A 21,720-nucleotide genomic window follows, 5' to 3' on the forward strand; every position below is an offset into this window, starting at 1 on the left:
TACTTGCCCCTTAGTACCCAATGGATTCTTACTTAGGTGCACACTGCTCCGGTGTCTTCAGTAGTACGGGCCCTATACTACCGTCCACACCGCATCAGTATTCACTCTAAGTCCTCCTCCTTGGATTCCAGATCACAAGTACACTACATCTCACTGGCATAGGCTACCCTTCGGTAGGCCTCCCAACAGCTCCTCACTGCTACCTATTCGCTCTCAAGCATCATATAGCAGCAAAATCATTCCTAGGCTAAGGCATCACAGATCAGGCCACTATAGTCCTAATATGATCACCTAGCCTACTCTAGCATGCATAATATCTCATAATATCTCATAACACATAAGGTAAGGGTATTTTGGGAAATCACCGTTCAAGCACTGGCTGATCGTACACACTGCTTCCTTCTGCCTTTCTCAAAATCTTTTATTCTTTTAGAAAAATTGTTTATTTTATGAAAACTTTCTCAACTCCTCAGTTTGAGTTCGGATTCATCCGAAGATGCACCCGAATCCCTCAAACCAAGGCTCTGATACCAACTTGTAACACCCAATTTTTCAAAACAATTTTTCATTTCAAAACATACTTTCCACCACATAAAAATCACAAAATCATAATAAATCTTTATATCATCACAAAACATGTCCCAAGATCTCATATAAACAAATCCTCTCTCGTGTATATGAATCATGCCGGCGCCTTCCCGCGATCCTCAGCGGGACCCTCCAGTCCCGTAGCTCGTTGGACCCTCTGGTCCGATCATAGCTCGTTGGACCCTTCGGTCCGGTCTGTATCGTTGGACCCTTCGGTCCGGTCTATATCGTTGGACCCTTCGGTCCGGTCTATATCGTTGGACCCTTCGGTTCGATATATATCGTTGGACCCTCCGGTCCGGTCCATACAAAACATAGCATACATATAACACAATGCACATAATCTCATACATACACATAGCATACAAGACCCTCTGGTCTACACATAAATACCACTCTAGGTAATGTATAGTGAGAAGACTCACCTCAGATGTCTTGGATAATATCCCGCCCGTGTATCTACTGATCTAGCCTCTGCCTATACACATAACATAATCATCTCAATCAATCACGACTCTCTAGGCTAGACTAGACTCTCACATGTCCTCTAAGAAGGCTAAAAGGCTATTTTACCCTTCAAACAGTCCACAAGTTCCATTGTTGACCAAACCCAAAAAGTCAACAAAAGTCAACGGTCAACCCTTGACCAGACTCGCCGAGTGCACAAATGTGACTCGGCGAGTTCAGTCGTGAACTCGAGTCCTCTATCCCCCTTCTGACTCACTGAGTCATTCCCCCAATTCGGCAAGTCACTCACTGTGTGATTTACGGGAAACCCTAACCCTACTCGCCGAGTCTACCGTTGGACTCGGCGAGTTCATGTCATGCACAAACTCAATTGACCTCCTGAGGTCAGATCTGTTCCTTAGAACCATAGATCTGACCTTCCCAAGCCTGATAATCACGTAAAGCTTGGATCTTGACACTCATGTGACGCCTAGGAGGCTTTACTTGGTGATTTAGCCCCAAAAACAACAACTTGAGCTCATTGCCTCCATAGCTCAACATAAAGCAAGCTGGAATAAGCTCTTTAGACCACTATGGGTCCAGATCCAAAGTCTCAAAGTGAATAGGGTCCATATTCTCACAACTCCTTCCAATAAAAGACATAAAAACTCTACATCTATGGATTCCTTCAACAGAACAGATAAAGGGGCGACATAATACCTCAAAGATGAAGTCTTTTGCTCGAAATCCCCAGATGCACAACCTCCTTGGTCCCCTCCAAGCTGGAATCACCTCCTTCTTGTAAGAATCAATCACAAAGATCAAGAAATGGCTCCTTTCCTCTCACAAACGCTCTAGCTCTTTTAGGGTTTCTCTCTGGGGTTTGGTAGCCGCAAGTGACGGCCCTAAGGGCCTTTAAATAGGTCCCAAACCCAAGAAATTAGGGTTTCATTAAACAGCATGGACTCGCCGAGTCCACGTATGGACTCGCCGAGTCTAGTCATTAATCCAGTCCAACAATGCGCGGCTCTACTCGGCGAGTCTAAGCGCCTACTGGCCGAGTCCCTCTCCAAAACTCAAAAAAATAATTAGATAAATACAGTACCTAGAAATCCGGATGTTACACTCATGTTTGGCCATGAACACCTCATTAAGGTGTTAATTGTTTTATTTGTTACACAATAATCCTAGAAAATACTTCCTTTCATTTGGTCTCTCGAAGAATTAATATTAAAAATACCCAAGCGGACTTTAAACCGAGCTAAAAATTAGCAGCAATGAATTTGACTTTTAATTGAAGTGCTTGACTGCAGGGTTTGTACAAATGGAAATTTTGGGTTGTCACAAATAACCATTTTACCCATAGTCAAAGTCAACATTCTGGTCAAAGTCAACATTTTGGGTTGACTCAACTCGCCGAGTTGACCCATCAACTCGTCGAGTTCCATAAATCAGAAACCCTGAAATTATGATCCAACTCGTCAATTTCCTCACGAAATTGTCAAGTTTCTCCTATCATAAAAATCAGGACTTTCCAACTCCTCTCGTCAAGTCCATCCTGAACTCGTCGAGTTTTACCTTCTACAGGGTCGGGGCATTTCGACCCAACTCGTCGAGTTCCTTTATGAACTCGTCGAGTTAATCAATCTCTTAAGATTCCTTATTAGATTAAGCCCCTATCTTTTAGATCAAATCTCCATACTTCAAGGGTAAAGTTTCCAACTTTACCCGTTAATACCCTTCCTTAATGGGTTTAGCTTAAACCCTAACTCTTTAAGACCTAGATCTTGATCCAAAAGCCATTAATACTTCAAGCTAAGGCATACAAACTGAGATCAAGACCCTAGACACTAAATCTTATATTCTAATTGTTATGATTGTGTATGTTCCTTCTGTTTACTTGTAAATGTATATGTATATGTTCTCTTATATGTATTTGTATTTGTATATGTTCTTGTTCATTCCTCCTAATAGTATGTTCTGACTCATGTATGAACTGACTCTTTGTATGTTTCATAGTACTAGAATTACTGAGTAGTATCTTCCTAAACTATACCTATTATAGTTTATTAGTAGAATTGTTTGTATAACTGAATGTATTGAACTGTGATAAAAGCTATTATGTCTTATACATATATACATAATATATAACTAAGGATCAAACTACACTCGGACAAACAATAGGGTACTCTAAGTCCACAACCAAACAAGGAACAGGAATTAGAGTGTAATATCAGTCCTAAGTCCTTCAAACCTTACTTATATAACTATATGTGCATTAGACATGGTTTTGACAATATATAAGTTTAAAAGAATTAAAAGTAAAGATTTGGTAGGAAAAGACTAAGTTTTATAAAGAGTTTAACATGTAAAAGCATTTGATAATCATTTTGAAGTAGTTTCGTTGACAAACAGTTAAAAGTATAGTAAGTCCATTGTTTGCTAGTTATTAATCACATGTGATTGATATAATAACTAATATGGTTCAACTTGTATTCCCCCCATAAACGCATTTAAAAACATTAAAAAGGTTGATTAAGGGGTATGAACTCACCTGTAGTGAGTGGTTTGGATGAAAGTGTTGGACAAGGTGCTAGGTGTCAAGTGAAGACTTGGACACACACAATGATCCTATATAACATATAAAGACATATATATGTATCTAATTAGTGTTTATAACACTAATTAAGCAAGTACAAACACCCTAAAACGTGGAAAACACTTTGGTTTAAGTGTTAGAAGGTCATAGGGCTGCATCAAAGGGGTGTAAGGCCTTGCTTTAGAGTTTACGGGCCAAGGACCAACTCCCATGAAGTTTACGGCCTAGGGTTTACGGCCCTAGTGGGTTTACGGCCGTAAACCCATGGTAACTCCTATCATTTCGTGGTTTAAGGTCCTTAGCTCATGCATGAAAGGTTCTAGTCCAATATCCAAGCCCTAGGAAGTAATGGTGGCACATATGCACCACCTAATGGTGTTTACGGCCCAAGGAGATTGCCTTGGCCGTAAACCTATGTGTTCTTGGGCATTCTTGGTGTTTTTCAATGGTTTAACAAGTAATCTAAGCACATAACTAGTTAAGAGGGGTGTACTTACTTATAGGAAGCTTGTAAGAGTGTTTAAGGTCCAAGAACACTAGTGTGTGTTCTTGGTGTTCTTGGTGAAATGAAGAACACTTGAAGATCTATGAAAAAGAGAAGATTTCATGGATGAAATCATGTATAACTACTAGATGAAGTGTTGTATCAACAAATCAAGAGAAGAAACACATACATTTTTTGGAAGATTTGGAAGAAGATCTTATGATACTTGAGAGAGAATGTGGATGTTCTTGAGCTTGGAAGTGAGAAATGAGGAAGGAAAGGAGTAAACTCATGCCTTAAGCATGAGTTCACAGCCAAAGGGGAGTTCACGGCCCAAACCCCTCATGTTTGGCCGTGAACACCTCATTAAGGTGTTAATTGTTTTATTTGTTACACAATAATCCTAGAAAATACTTCCTTTCATTTGTTCTCTCGGAGAATTAATATTAAAAATACCCAAACAGACTTTCAACCGAGCTAAAAATTAACAGCAATGAATTTGACTTTTAATTGAAGTGCTTGAGTGTAGGTTTTGTACAAATGGAAATTTTGGGTTGTCACATCATCCCCCCGTTAGAGGGAATTTCGTCCCGAAATTAGAGTTTAAGCAATAAGGTAGTTACAAATAACTAAGCGAATAGATGAGGATATTTCGATTTCATTTGATCCTCGCGCTCCCATGTGAATTCCGGTCCTCGCTTGGCGTTCCAGCAAACCTTCACTATCGGGATGCGGCTTTGCTTCGTCTGCTTGACCTCACGGTCCATGATATCTACAGGTTCTTCCACGAAGTTGAGGCTCTCGTTGATCTTGATTTTGTCGAGTGGGATTACAAGAGTCTCGTCCGATAGGCACTTTTTCAAGTTCGAGACGTGGAAAGTAGAATGTACGTTACTGATCTCGCGGGGTAGGTTGAGTTTGTAAGCTACAGGGCCGATTCTAGCGAGAATCTCGAAAGGCCCTATGTATCTTGGATTTAGCTTTCCATGCTTTCCGAAGCGTATCAAAACCTTCCAGGGTGAGACTTTCAAAAGGACTCGGTCTCCTACTTGGAATTCCAAAGGTTTCCTTCGTTTGTCTGCATAGTTTTTCTGTCGGTCTCTAGTGGCTTTCAATCGTTCGCGAATCTGAACGATCTTCTATGTCGTTTCCTGAATGATCTTTGGACCCGTGAGAGTGCTGTCAGGAACTCATCCTTTAGCTAACTGAGTGTCACCCACCTCAACCCAGCATAGAGGGGATCTGCACTTCCGGCCATAGAGGGCTTCAAATGGAGCAGCCTTTATGCTCGTGTGATAAATTTTGTTGTAGGAGAATTCAACAAGGGGTAAGTGGGTATCCCATGCCTTCCCAAAGTCGATTACACAGGCTCGCAACATATCTTCCAAGGTTTGGATAGTCCTCTCACTTTGTCCGTCGGTCTGTGGGTGGTAGGCTGTACTCATGTCCAGCCTTGTTCCTAAGGAGCTTTGTAGTGACTGCCAGAACGTCGAAGTGAATCTACTATCCCTATCGGAGATAATAGATATAGGGACACCATGCAGTCGTACTATCTCCCGAATGTATGTCTTGTGAGCTTCTCCATCTTGTCGGTCTCTTTGATGGGTAGGAAGTGTGCGGACTTGGTCAATCTGTCGACAATGACCCAAATGGTATCAAGCCCACCCGTTGTCTTGGGTAGCTTGGTTATGAAGTCCATAGTGATCCGCTCCCACTTTCATTCAGGTATCTCTGGTTGCTGAAGTAAACCTGATGGTTTCTGGTATTCGACCTTAACCTTTGCGCAAGTAAGGCATTTACTCACGAAGGTAGCAATCTCTGCTTTCATGTTAGGCCACCAGTATAGCTTTTTAAGATCCAGATACATCTTATCTAAACCTGGGTGGACGGAATAACGAGTGTTGTGTGCTTCGGTAATGAGATATAAAGCTCCGCCACCCCTGTGAGAACCCGAAATTTCTATTCTGTACAACCATTCACTTCAATAGAAGTCAGTCCTGTTTCTGCTAACTTTTGAGCTGTTTAGAGTCTGTTTTAGTGTTCTACAGCCTAGACCTTCAAAAAGGAAATTATAGGACGTATACTCTAGAGTTTATTGTGCATCAATAAAGTCTCAAAACTCCAAGATTTAGGAGTTTACGGCCCAAACATGGAGTTTACGGCCGTAAACTCTAACGAGTATAAATATGACACTTAGTCATTTTACTCACTTTTTTTACCATTTCAAGCCTAGAAACTCATTCTCTCTCAAGTATCATCCGATTTTTCTTCAAGATCTTCAATAAAGTAAGTGTTTCTTGCCTTGATTAGTTGATATCCTTCTTCATCTAGTGATTTTACATGATTTCATCCATGAAATCTCTCCATTTTCTTAGATCTTCAAGTGTTCTTCATTTCACCAAGAACACCAAGAACACACACTAGTGTTCTTGAGCCGTGAACACCCTTACAAGCTTCTATATTGTAAGTACTCTTGCCTTAGCTTGTTATAGGCTTGATACACTTGTTAAACAACTAGAAAACATCAAGAAACACAAGATCATAAGTGTTTATGGCCAAGGCAATCTCCTTGGGCCATAAACTCTACTGAAAGGGCCATTATGAGCCCTGGTCCCTTACTAAGCCTTGGATACAAGTCTAGATCACTTCCTTGAGGAGTATAGGACCTTAAACAAACAAAAGAGCCAAGCACACATGAGTTTACGACCGTAAACTCATGAGGAATGGACCATGGGCCGTAAACTCTAAAAGGTGGTGCAATTGTGCCCCAATTACTTGTTGGATTAATGTCTAAGTCCAAACTATATTTGGTATGTACTTGACCCGACCCGGCATGGTCCATTTGGGTTGCACTTCACCGGCACAATTTATATGGATAGTCTTTTGAGAATAGTATATTTATGATTTATATTAATATATTATAAGTTCTAATATATTAATATGGAATCATATTATTTAATTAGTATTGATCAAGAATTAATTTAGAATTAATTAAGTGATCAAAAAGAACTAATTAAATATGGACTCTTATATATATGGAATGGGCCAAGTTCATTTAGGTTGGGCTAAGCTTTCATGGATGGTCCATGGAGCTTTTAACCCATGGATCCTATGTAAATGAAAGGTCATGGGTATTAGGGTTTACATGGATGTAACCCTAATCCTCCATAATATATAAAGGGGTCCTTGGCTCACAAAATTGGCACAAGTGTGTGAAAAAAGTGTGGGCCGATTTTAGTGTGCATATATATTCTCTCAAGTTCTTCCAAGGTGTTTTGGTGATTTATGATTCCATTTGAGGCTTCCACACTATTGGGGCTAAGCTCTTAAAGCTTGAAGACATCAAGCTATATCAAAAGGTATGTCATCTAACTAGAACTTTGTAGTATAGGTGCTTCATAATATGATAGTTAGGATGAAACCTTGGAATAATTAATATTTGCATGTATAATAGAGAAAACATAGATCCAAGGTTTATAGGGTTTCATGTACCCCATAGGAGTGTTAGAATGCTCAAAACCCAACATTACTTCCTAAGGCTTGGACTTGATCATAGGATACTTAACCTTGACTTATAAGACCTTTAAACACCAAATGGTAGAAGTTACCATGGGTTTACGGCCATAAACCCATTAGGACCGTAAACCCTAAACCGTAAACTCATGAAGAGTTTACCCTTGGACCATAAACTCAAAAGCAAAGCCCTACAACCCTAAGATGCAATCCTTCATACTAATAGCACTTGAATCAAAGTGTTTTCCATGTTCTAGGGTGTCTTAACTTGGTAAATTAGTTGCTAAAAGACTAATTGGATACATATATGTGTCATTATATGTTAAATAGGATCTGTGTGTGTGCTCAAGTCTTCACTTGACACTTAGCATCCTATACCATCCATTCTTCCAAACTACTCACTATAGGTGAGTTCATACCCCTTAATCAACCTTTTAAATGATTTTAAATGCTTTTATGGGGGGATACAAGGTGAACTATTATAGTTATTATATCAATCACATGTGATTAATAACTATCAAACATATGGATTTTCTTACTTTTCAAACTGTGTTATCAAACAAACTACTTCAAACTGTTTTGCAAACTCTTTTACATGTTAAATAATTTCTATTCAAACTCTTTTAAACTTATACTTTGTCAAATGTGTATCTATACAGATATAGTTATATAAGTAGGATTGAAAGGACTTAGGACTGATAGCTCGCCTTGCTTCCTGTTCCTTGTTTGGTTGTGGACTTAGGGTATCGGTTATTTGTCCGAAGGTCGTTTGAATCCTAGTTATATATTATGTATATGTATATAGATATAAAAATTACTTCTTTCATTTCAATACCTTTGGGTAGAAAAGGTATACAAACATGTTCATACATAAAAACAACATTACTAGTAAACTACAATAGGTATAGTTTAGGAAGTTACTAATACTATTACTAGAACAATGAAACATACAATGAGTCAGTTCATACATGAGTCAACACATACTATAACGAGAAACAGATAGAGAATACTATAACGAGAAATAAACGATAACATAAAGAGAGAACATACATACATACTAGACAGAGAGAGAGAACATACAATACAGCTAGTACATTATATACATTATACAAGAGAACATACTATTATGAGAAACAGAGAGAACATACATACATACTAGACAGAGAGAGAGAACATACAATACAGCTAGTACATACAATACATATACAAGAACATTACAACAGTTATGTGAGCCACGTAACGGGGCATGACATCACCTGTCATGGCTCGTTTTGTATCCAGAGTCTCCTAGAAGGAGAGCGTTGAATTTGTGTATAGATCTATACTGGATTGACTATCCTACACGTTGCTGCTCGCTACAGTGGGACTTGCAAGTCTACGGGTGCCAAATGTCATTTCTTCTTACGTCTTTCATCGTCGTGTTTTTAGTCGGTAGTATGTACAGGCATATCACATGTTACTTTAAATAACAATTGGTTTAATGTAATTAGTACAGCAGTAGTTACTTAATACAACACTACATTACTTTATTATTTCCTCATTGCATTCACTTTGTGACCTTCACACAATGAACGGTAATGTAAAAGCTATATTCTTGGTTAATGATAGTCATATTTGGGAAAATACACACTTTTACAAGAAACAAACATACATTTCATTTGATGCCTTGGTAGAAGGCTACATTTAGTAGAAAATATAGGATTTTCTAGGAGATACAAACATTTACAAACATTTACAAACTTATACATCAAGTACATACAAACACTTCCATACAAACAATGACACTAAAATACTTATGAACTCACCAGCTTTAAAGCTGATAAACTCTTTCAAAATAACTTGTATTCTCAGGTCATCAGTAGACAGGTACCGATGCCAGGCTTTTGAGAAGATGGAGCACATTCAAGACTCATCTCATATTTTGATTTACTTTTTGGTGTTTATTAAATTTACAGAACACACTTGTATTAAATTATATTATTAATGCAATGGATGACGTTGTTGCTTGCTTACTACTATGCATTGTTGTGATACTGAACATGACGTCCTCCACCCCCGAACGTTTCCGCCGTTCCGGTTTTGGGGTGTGACAGATTGGTATCAGAGCATTGTTTATAGTGAATCGAGTATATCAACCCATAAAAGATATACAAACTATAAACACAACGGGATTAAAATACTCTGACCAAGAGTTTATACTTTTAAATAATAAAATATTTAACCAAGTATACATACCTGCATTCATACTAAAATCAGTGTCACTAGGACAGAACAAAAGTATTACGATTGTTGGACAACACAATTAGACTTAGAGACATATAGTCAAATCTGGGAAGATATAGCCTGATCAACTATATTATCCGAGAAATGACTAGCATGTGCCTAAGAGTGGTTGTGAGGTTGCAACAAGTCTAAAAACTTACCAACAAAACTACAATGAAAGCATTAGAACAGAACATAAACTTAAAATACTATAGGAGTATTTTGTGTTACTATAATTACATTTCTGAGAATTAAAGGTGTTTATTAGTATGTCAATAGTTGCTGAGTGGATACGCTAAGGTTATATGTAACTAGGATATCATAGACTTAGAATCTGTGATCTTTGCTTTACTTCCTGTTCCTAGTTTGGTTGTGGACTTAGAGTTTGGGTCACTTATTCGAAGGTCTATCCTGTTTTGAGTACATATAACTTGTATGCACTAAACAAGTATTGAAGTAACTGATAAAGATCATCTTATAATTATCTAATTAGTTCGTCTATTTAGTTATTTCTTATACCCCTTTTCTCGCGTAGATATCATGGCTGGATTCCATATCCCCGGAGACCCGTACTATCCCAACAACGGCAATGCAGGATGGCTGGGAGAAGAACCAAAAGATGATCACCCAATCCCTTTGGATGATCAGTAAGCTGAAGGCTTTTCTGATGGTTCTGACTCAGAGCCAGAAGTCAACAACTTACCCCCAGTAGCTCAAGACCCAAATCCTAACCCTCGTCCAGCATTTCAAGGACTCACACCTCTGTGGGCCACAAACTTGAACAAATGGAGTCAGGAACTGGGCCAAACCATTCCCTACAATGGGGACAAAAGCTTTTACAACCTAAACGAGGGAGGTTCAGCTGACCAAGTCCTGCCCATCATGGTCCGTAGGATTTCTCGGAACACCGAGCAAGGTCGAGCAACTATCGACCGAGTCCTGGAGATTGACGCCAACTCTGGAGTTAACACGGTCCGCATTCGCCAACTCGAGTTAGCTATGGAAAGGGCTAGGATAACCAATGGGACTCTACAGCAACAACTAGCTGCATCCCAAGCTGAAGTTAGGGAACTTCGGGCTAGGCAGTCAATGTATGAAAGGCGCATGCGAGACATAGAGCGTCGTATGTCTGAATCAAGGACTCATTCGAGTGGTTCTCGACGTAGATAGAGCCTACTCAACCTTCTCTTTTGGATATAACTTAGTTATGTAAAACTCTAGTCTAATTTCCTATCTTTGTTAAAACTTGGACCTGTTAGGTCTTGATTAGGTCATAGTTCTGTCAAAATTTTCCCATCTTGGTTGACGTAAGACCTACTTCTAGGTCATTTTTCCTGAACTCGTTACATCTGTAATGCCAGTATTATTGACAGATATCTAATCTCATGGAAATTATTATCCAACTGCTATCATTTGTTTGTACTAGATCTACATTCAATCATACTATTCAATTGTGTTACTGGGCTATGGAGAGTTAGTCCATGAGTTACTCTCATAAATTTCTCTATTCTTACCAGTATCGTCATCTTTGTAAACTTTTAGCTAGAAGATGCCTCCGCGTCGATCAACGAGACACAATCCTCCATTAACTGCAACGCCACCTACTCCTCAAATTGATACGGCATCACTAAATGTTGCAGTAGCTGCGGCTGTGGCAACAGCCATGGCTCAATATCATTCTTCTGGTTCCACTGGAGGAGGAACCCCTGTTCAATCTACTCATGGTGAAATCCCTGTACGCTTGAGAGAGTGCTCCTACAAGGACTTCACCAACTGTAAGCCACTGTCCTTTAAAGGGACTGGCGGAGTCATTTCCCTCTCGCAATGGTTCGAAAAGACAGAGTCGATCTTCGAGATCTTCTCATGCCCGGAAGGAAGAAAAGTCAAATTTGCTGCGTGCACCTTCGAGGCAAAAGCCCCGACATGGTGGAATAGCCATGTCAAGTCACTATCTCTCATAGTAGCTAATGATATGGGCTGGGAAGCTCTGAGAGAGCTGATGATCGAAGAATACTGCCCGAGGGGCGAAATCCAAAAGCTGGAGTGGGAATTGTGGAGCCTAACCATGAAAGGCTACGACATAGTCTCCTACACCGCCAGATTCTGCGAACCGGTGGCCCTCTGTCCCAACATGGTTCACACAGAGGGAAAGAAGATAGAGAGGTACATATGGGGGCTGGTGCCTCCATTTCAGGGGAGTGTTTTAGCTTCAAACCCCACTACATTCGATAGTGCCAAGCGGTTGGCACAGAGACTCATTGACCATGGGGTCCGTACCCCATCAGCAACAACAAAATTAGTCATCTCGGAACCCTCCAAACCCGCCGACAACAAGCGGAAGTTATGGGATGACAAGAAGAAGAAAAAGGCTGCCAAAAAGCAGCAGGTCGTGGCAGTATATGCTGCGATAGCACCTGCCACTGCTGCTCCGGTAAAGCAGTACGCTGGAAGTTTTCCTAAGTGCAACAAATGCAAATTCCACCACATCGGAGTCTGCCGGGAAATGCAGTGTTCAAACTGCAACAGGAAGGGGCACACTGCCCGTTTCTGCAAAGCTCCAGCTAGGCCAATCAACCAAGTCCCCGGCGCAGGAGTGGGCCAAGCTTGCTACGGTTGTGGCGAGGTGGGCCACTACAAGAGGAACTGCCCTAAGGCAGGGATCGCCGGCGGAGTAGGAAGAGTTCTGGCCATAGGCCACGAGGAGGCGATTGCCGACCCCACAGTGGTCACTGGTACATTTCTCCTCGATAACTCTTATGCATGCATACTGTTTGATAGTGGAGCGGAGAGGAGTTTCGTGAACCAAAAATTTGCTCATTTACTTAAGCAAAGATCACGAGCACTTAAAGAACCATTCACTGTAGAAATGGCTAATGGAAAGACAGAGAGTACTAGCTGCATATGCATAGGGTGTACCCTAACTCTAGATAGTCATTCATTTTCGATCGACCTCATGCCGGTCTCAATTAAAAGTTTCGACGTCATTATCGGCATGGATTGGTTGAGTCTTCATCGTGTCGACATCATGTGTTATGAAAAGGTTGTTCGCCTTAATCTGCCGTCTAGCGAAACTTTAGTAATCTACGGCGACAAAACCGACACTAATCTTCGCCTCATCTCGAGCATTCAAGCCTAGAAATTCTTGCGAAAGGAGTGTCGCGCATTCCTCGCTCATGTTGTCGATATGAGCCAAGAAGCGAAAGACATTAAGAACATTCCAGTAGTACGTGATTTTCCCGACATATTTCCAGAAGAACTCCCAGCATTACCTCCACAACGTTAAGTCGAGTTCCGAATCGACTTAGTTCCAGGGGCTACCCCAGTAGCCAAATCGCCTTATCGTCTAGCACCTGCAGAGATGTAAGAACTGTCCTGTCAACTTAACGAACTGCTCAGCAAGGGCTTATAAGACCAAGCTTCTCACCCTAGGGAGCTCCAGTCTTGTTCGTCAAGAAGAAAGACGGATCGTTTCGTATGTGCATCGACTACATGGAGCTCAACAAACTAGCCATCAAAAATCGTTATCCTCTGCCTCACATAGACGATTTATTTGATCAACTTCAAGGGGCGAACTTCTTTTCAAAAATCGACTTAAGATCCGGATATCACCAACTACGAGTGCTAGGGGAGGATGTCCTGAAGACAGCCTTCCGAACTCGTTATGGGCACTACGAATTCGTAGTGATGCCGTTCGGATTAACAAACGCGCCCCCAGTATTCATGGATTTAATGAATAGGGTGTGTCTTCCTTACTTGGATCAGTTCGTCATCGATGACATACTTATCTACTCTCGTAGTAAGGAGGAGCATAGTCAACACGTGCGACTAGTCTTGGAAACGCTGCCTTCGGAGAAGCTCTATGCGAAGTTCTCGAAATACGAATTTTGGATCCGAAGAGTCGAATTCTTAGGGCACGTGGTTAGCGAAGAGGGTATACACGTGGACCCTTCCAAAATCAAAGCCATTGAGAGCTGGTCAGCGCCGAAGACGCCTACAGAAATTCGTCAATTTCTAGGCCTCGCTGGCTACTATCGCAGATTTATTCAGAACTTCTCCCGAATTGCGAAACCTATTACAACACTGACCCAGAAGGGCGTGACCTTTGAATGGGAAGAGAAGCAGGAGAGAGCGTTCCAAACGCTCAAGCGAGCCTTGTGCACCGCACCAATACTATCCCTCCCCGAAGGGATAGAAGACTTCGTTGTCTATTACGATGGGTCAAATCAAGGGATCGGCTGTGTTCTGATGCAACGAGGTAAGGTCATCGCCTATACCTCGAGACAGCTGAAGACACACGAGGTCAACTACACCACTCACGATCTTGAGCTAGGAGCAGTTGTGTTTGCTCTGAAGATCTAGAGACACTACCTGTATGGTACAAAAAGCACTATCTTTACAGACCACAAAAGCCTACAACATATATTCGAACAAAAGGAGCTCAACATGAGACAACGACGGTGGGTCGAGCTACTCAGTGATTACGAATGTGAAATTCATTGTCATCCGGGTAAAGCCAACGTAGTAGCTGACGCCCTTAGTCGGAAGGAATACTCTGGTCGTAGAGTCAAATCATTGACTATGACTATCCATTCACACTTATCCATGCAAATTAAGGAGGCTCAGCTCGACGCTTTGAAACCTGAAAATGTGGCGAGTGAATCCCTGAGAGGGATGGATAAGAACTTGGAAGTCAAGGGTGGCGGAGCCTTATATTTCATGGATCGGATCTGGACACCGAATCACGGTGGCTTCAGAGACTTGATCATGACCGAAGCTCACAAGACACAATATTCCATCCACCCAGGTTCAGATAAGATGTATCTGGATCTTAAAAAGCTATACTGGTGGCCTAACATGAAACCAGAGATTGCTACCTTCGTGAGTAAATGCCTTACTTGCGCCAAGGTTAAGGTCGAATACCAGAAACCCTGAGGTCTACTACAACAGCCGGAGATACCAGAATGGCAGTGGGAGCGGATCACTATGGACTTCATAACCAAGTTACCCAAGACAACAGGTGTACTTGATACCATATGGGTCACCGTCGACAGATTGACCAAGTCCGCACACTTCCTGCCTATCAAAGAGACAGACAAGATGGAGAAGCTTAGAAGAACCTACATTCGGGAGATTGTATGACTGCACGGTTTTCCCATATCCATGATCTCTGATAGAGATAGTAGATTCACTTCGAGGTTCTGGCAGTCGCTACAAAGTTCCCTGGGAACTAGGCTGGACATGAGTACAGCCTACCATCCATAGACCGACAGACAAAGTGAGAGGACTATCCAAACCTCGGAAGATATGTTGCGAGCCTGTGTGATTGACTTTGGGAAGGCATGGGATACTCATTTACCCCTGGTCGAGTTTTCCTATAACAATAGTTATCACACGAGCATAAAGGTTGCACCATTTGAAACCCTCTATGGCCGAAAGTGCAGATCCCCTCTGTGCTGGGCTAAGGTGGGTGACACTCAGTTAGCTAAAGGACGAGTTCCTGACAGCACTCTCACCGGTCCGGAGATCATTCGGGAAACGACAGAGAAGATCGTTCAAATTCGTGAACGATTGAAAGCCTCTAGAGACCGACAGAAAAGCTACGCAGACAAACGAAGGAAACCGTTGGAATTCCAGGTGGGCAACCGTGTTTTATTGAAGGTCTCACCCTGGAAAGGCTTGATACGCTTCGGAAAGCGTGGAAATCTAAATCCAAGATACATAGGGCCTTTCAATATTCTCGCTAGAATCGGCCCTGTAGCTTACAAGCTCAACTTACCTCGCGAACTTAGTAACGTACATTCTACTTTCCACGTCTCGAACTTGAAAAAGTGTCTGTGCGACGAGACTCTTGTAATCCCACTCGATGAGATCGAGATCAATGAGAGCCTCAACTTCGTGGAAGAGCATGTAGAGATCATGCACCGAGATGTCAAGCAAACAAAGCAAAGTCGTATCCTGATAGTGAAGGTTTGCTGGAACGCCAAGCGAGGACCTGAATTCACTTGGGAGCGAGAGGATCAAATGAAACGGAAATATCCTCATCTTTTTACTTAGTTATTTGTAACTACTTATTTGCTTAAACTCTAATTTCGGGACGAAATTCCTTCAAACGGGGGGATGATGTGACAACCCGAAATTTCTATTCTGTACAACCATTCACTTCAATAGAAGTCAGTTCTGTTTCTGCTAACTTTTGAGCTGTTTAGAGTCCGTTTTAGTGTTCTACAGCCCAGACCTTCAAAAAGGAAATTATAGGACGTATACTCTAGAGTTTATTGTGCATCAATAAAGTCTCAAAACTCCAAGAGTTTGGAGTTTACGGCCCAAACATGGAGTTTACGGCCGTAAAATCTAACGAGTATAAATATGACACTTAGTCATTTTACTCACTTTTTTTACCATTTTAAGCCTAGAAACTCATTCTCTCTCAAGTATCATCCGATTTTTTTTCAAAATCTTCAAGAAAGTAAGTGTTTCTTGCCTTGATTAGTTAATATCCCTCATCATCTAGTGATCTTACATGATTTCATCCATGAAATATCTCCATTTTCTTAGATCTTCAAGTGTTCTTCATTTCACCAAGAACACCAAGAACACACACTAGTGTTCCTGAGCCGTGAACACCCTTACAAGCTTCTATATTGTAAGTACTCTTGCCTTAGCTTGTTATAGGCTTGATACCCTTGTTAAACAACTAGAAAACATCAAGAAACACAAGATCATAAGTGTTTACGGCCAAGGCAATCTCCTGGGGCTATAAACTCTAATGAAAGGGCCATTATGAGCCCTAGTCCCTTACTAAGCCTTGGATACAAGTCTAGATCACTTCCTTGAGGAGTATAGGACCTTAAACAAACAAAAGAAGCAAGCACACATGAGTTTACGGCCGTAAACTCATGAGGAATGGACCATGGGCTGTAAACTCTAAAAGGTGGTGCAATTGTGCCCCTATTACTTCCTAAGGCTTGGACTTGATCATAGGATACTTAACCTTGACTTATAAGACCTTTAAACACCAAATGGTAGAAGTTACCATGGGTTTACGGCTGTAAACCCATTAGGACCGTAAACTCATGAAGAGTTTACCCTTGGACCATAAACTCAAAAGCAAAGCCCTACAACCCTAAGATGCAATCCTTGGTACTTATAGAACTTGAATCAAAGTGTTTTCCATGTTCTAGGGTGTCTGAACTTGGTAAATTATTTGCTAAAAGACTAATTGGATACATATATGTGTCATTATATGTTAAATAGGATCCGTGTGTGTGCTCAAGTCTTCACTTGACACTTAGCATCCTATACCATTCGTTCTTCCAAACTACTCACTACAGGTGAGTTCATACCCCTTAATCAACCTTTTAAATGATTTTAAATACTTTTATGGGGGGGGGATACAAGTTGAACTATTATAGTTATTATATCAATCACATGTGATTAATAACTATCAAACATATGGATTTTCTTACTTTTCAAACTGTGTTATCAAACAAACTACTTCAAACTGTTTTGCAAACTCTTTTACATGTTAAATACTTTCTATTCAGACTCTTTTAAACTTATACTTTATCAAGTGTGTATCTATATAGATATAGTTATATAAGTAGGATTGAAAGGACTTTGGACTGATAGCTCGCCTTGCTTCCTGTTCCTTGTTTGGTTGTGGACTTAAGTAACGGTTATTTGTCCGAAGGTCGTTTGAATCCTAGTTATATATTATGTATATGTATAGAGATATAAAAGTTACTTCTTTCATTTCAATACCTTTGGGTAGCAAAGGTATACAAACATGTTGATACATACAAACAACATTACTAGTAAACTATAGTAGGTATAGTTTAGGAAGTTACTAATACTATTACTAGAACAATGAAACATACAATGAGTCAGTTCATACATGAGACAACACATACTATAACGAGAAACAGATAGAGAATACTATAATGAGAAACAAACGATAACATACAGAGAGAACATACACACATACTAGACAGAGAGAGAGAACATACAATACAGCTAGTACATACTATACATTATACAAGAGAACATACTATTATGAGAAACAGAGAGAACATACATACATACTAGACAGAGAGAGAGAACATACAATACAGCTAGTACATACAATACATATACAAGAACATTACAACAGTTATGTGAGCCACGTAATGGGGCATGGCATCACTTGTCATGGCTCGTTTTGTATCCAGAGTCTCCTAGAACTTAAGCGTTGAATTTTTGTATAGATCTATACTGGATTGACTATCCTACACGTTGTTGCTCGCTACAGTGGGACTTCCAAGTGTACGGGTGCCAAATGTCATTTCTTCTGACGCCTTTCATCGTCGTGTTTTTAGTCGGTAGTATGGTACAGGCATATCACATGTTACTTTAAATAACAATTGGTTTAAGGTAATTAGTACAGCAGTAGTTACTTAATACAACACTAAAGTACTTTATTATTTCCTCATTGCATTCACTTTGTGACCTTCACACAATGAACGGTAATGTAAAAGCTATATTCTTGGTTAGTGATAGTCATATTTGGGAAAATACACACTTTTACAAGAAACAAACATACATTTCATTTGATGCATTGGTAGAAGGCTACGTTTAGTAGAAAATATTGGATTTTCTAGGAGATACAAACATTTACAAAGATTTACAAACTTATACATCAAGTACATACAAACACTTCCATACAAATAATGACACTAAAATACTTATGAACTCACCAGCTTTAAAGCTGATAAAGTCTTTCAAAATAACTTGTATTCTCAGGTCATCAGTAGACAGGTACCGATGCCAGGCTTTTGAGAAGATGGAGCACATTCAAGACTCATCTCATATTTTGATTTACTTTTTGGTGTCTATTAAACTTTACAGAACACACTTGTATTAAATTATATTATTAATGCAATGGATGATGTTGTTGCTTGTTTACTACTATACATTGTTGTGATACTGAACATGACGTCCTCCACCGCCGAACGTTTCCGTCGTTCCGCTTTTGGGGTGTGACAACCCCTGACTTCCAAGTTCCTCTCCATTCCTCACAGGGATTCTCCCGCCACGTTTTCAGGTTTCAAGTCATGGTTAATGACTTGACTCTTCGACCAGAATATTCTTTCCGACTTAGGGCGCCTGCTACTACGTTGGCTTTACCCGGATGATAACGAATTTCGCATTCGTACTCATTGAGTAGTTCGACCCACCGTCGTTGTCTCATATTGGGCTCCTTCTGGCTGAATATGTGTTGTAGGCTTTTGTGGTCTGTAAAAATAGTGCTTTTCGTACCATACAGGTAGTGTCTCCAGATCTTCAGGGCAAACACAACTGATCCTAATTCGAGATTGTGTGTGGTGTAGTTGACCTCGTGTGTCTTCAGCTGCCTTTAGGCATAGGCGATGACCTTACCCCGTTGCATCAGAACACAGCCGAGCCCTTGATTTGACGCATCGCAATAGACCACGAAGTCTTCTGTCCCTTCGGGAAGGGACTATATCGGTGCGGTGCATAAGGCTTGTTTTAGCGTTTGGAACGCTTTCTCCTGTTTCTCTTCCCAGTCAAAGGCCACACCTTTCTGGGTCAATGTCGTGAGGGGTTTCGCAATTCGAGAGAAGTTTTGTATGAATCTGCGGTAGTAGCCAGCGAGGCCTAGAAATTGATGAATTTCGGTAGGCGTCATCGGTGCTGACCAGTTCTCAATAGCTTTAATTTAGGATGGGTCCACGTGGATTCCTTCTTCGCTAACCACGTGTCCTAAGAATTTGACTCTTCGGATCCAAAATTCACATTTAGAGAACTTCGCATAGAGCTTCTCTGATCGTAAGGTTCCTAGGACTTGTCGCAGATGATCGCTATCTTCCTCCTTACTTCGAGAGTAGATAAGTATGTCATCGATGAAGACGATGACGAACTGATCCAAATAAGGACGGCATACCCTATTCATTAAGTCCATGAACATTGTGGGGGCATTGGTCAATCCGAATGGCATCACCACGTACTCCTAGTGTCCGTAACGAGTTCGGAAGGCTGTCTTTGGAACATCCTCCTCAAGCACTCGTAACTGGTGATACCCGGATCTTAGATCAATCTTAGAAAAGTAGCTCGCCCCTTGCAGCTGGTCGAACAAATCGTCTATGCGAGGAAGAGGGTAACGATTTTTGATCGTAACTTTGTTGAGTTCCCTGTAATCGATGCTTATACGGAACGATCCGTCTTTCTTCTTCACGAATAAGACCGGTGCTCCCCAGGATGAGAAGCTTGGTCTTATAAAGCCCTTGCTGAGCAGTTCGTTAAGTTGACCGGACAGTTCTTGCATCTCAGCAGGTGCTAGACGATAGGGCGATTTGGATACGGGGGTAGCCCCTGGAATTAAGTCGATTCTGAATTCGACTTGACGTTGGGGAGGTGAACCCGGTAGGTCTTCTGGAAAGACGTCGGGGAAGTCGCGTACTACGGGAAGGTCTTTTAGGTCTTTTTTTTTGGTTCACATCGACTACGTGTGCATGGAATGCGCGATATTCCTTACGCAAGTACTTCTGGGCTTGAATACTTGAGATGATACGAAGGCTCGTACTGGGTTTGTCTCCGTAGATCAACAAGGTTTCGTTATTCGGTAGGTTTAGGCGGACTGCTTTCTCGAAACACAAGATATCGGCGCGGTAAAGACTCAACCAGTCCTTGCCTACAATGACGTCGAAACTCTTGATAGCCACGGGTATGAGGTTGATTGGAAATGAATAATTATCTACTGTGAGTGTACAACCTATGTAAATATCGTGAGAATTCTCTGTCTTCCCGTTAGTCATTTCTACGACGGAGGTTTCTTTTAGTGCTTGCGGTGTTTGATTAAGTAAGTGTTTAAATTTTTGGTTTACGAAACTCCTCTCTGCCCTACAATCAAATAAGACACATGCATAAGAGTTATCGAGGAGGAACGTACCCGTGACTACTATGGGGTCCGCCACGGTTTCATTGTGGCCAATAACGAGTAGTCTTCCTGCTCCTCCCGCATTCCCAGCTTTCGGACAGTTTCTTTTGAAATGCCCCGTCTCGCCACACCCGTAGCAGGCCTGGCTCACTCCTGTACCAGGGATTTGGGTGATGGGTTTGGGTGGTGTTCTGCAAAACCAGACAGTATGGCCCTTCCGATTACAGTTGGTGCAGTGCATTTCTCGGCAGGGGCCGTTATGATGGAAATTGCACTTGGTGCACTTGGGTAGGCTCCCTGCATATGGCTTTGCTGGCACAAGGGCAGTAGGGGTTATGTCAGCATGGACAGCCACAGTCTGTTGGTTCTTGGAAGAGGGTTGAGCTGATTTACCCTTCTTTCAGTCCCAACGCTTTCTCTATTTGGCGGCCGCTTTGGTTGGCGCGGAGGTAGCCGTTGTAGTTGTTGTTGTTGGAGGAGAAGGAACCTCGTGATCGATAAGCCTTTGGGCCAATTCCTTGGCACTATCAAAGGTTGCTGGGTTCGATCCTAGAACGTTCCCTCGGTACGAGGGCACCAAACCCCAGATGTATCTTTCGATCTTCTTGCTTTCGGTGGGGATCATGTTGGGACATAGAGTCACCAGATCGCTGAATCTGGCCGTATAAGCCACTATATCAAAACCCTTCATCTTGTGATTCCACAGTTCTTCTTCAAGTTTCTGAACTTCGCCCCTCGGGCAGTACTCCTTTGCCATTTGGTCCTTCAGTGTCTCCCAGCCCATGGCGTTAGCTGCTACCAGTGAAAGTGATTTGACATGGCCATTCCACCATGTCAGGGCCCTTTCTATGAAGGTGCAAGCAGCGAACTTGATCTTGCTTCCTTCAGGGCAAG

The sequence above is a fragment of the Lactuca virosa genome, chromosome 3 (assembly GCF_052849685.1).
Source record: "Lactuca virosa cultivar CGN04683 chromosome 3, Lactuca_virosa_CGN04683_v6, whole genome shotgun sequence".
NCBI classification, from domain to species: domain Eukaryota; kingdom Viridiplantae; phylum Streptophyta; class Magnoliopsida; order Asterales; family Asteraceae; genus Lactuca; species Lactuca virosa.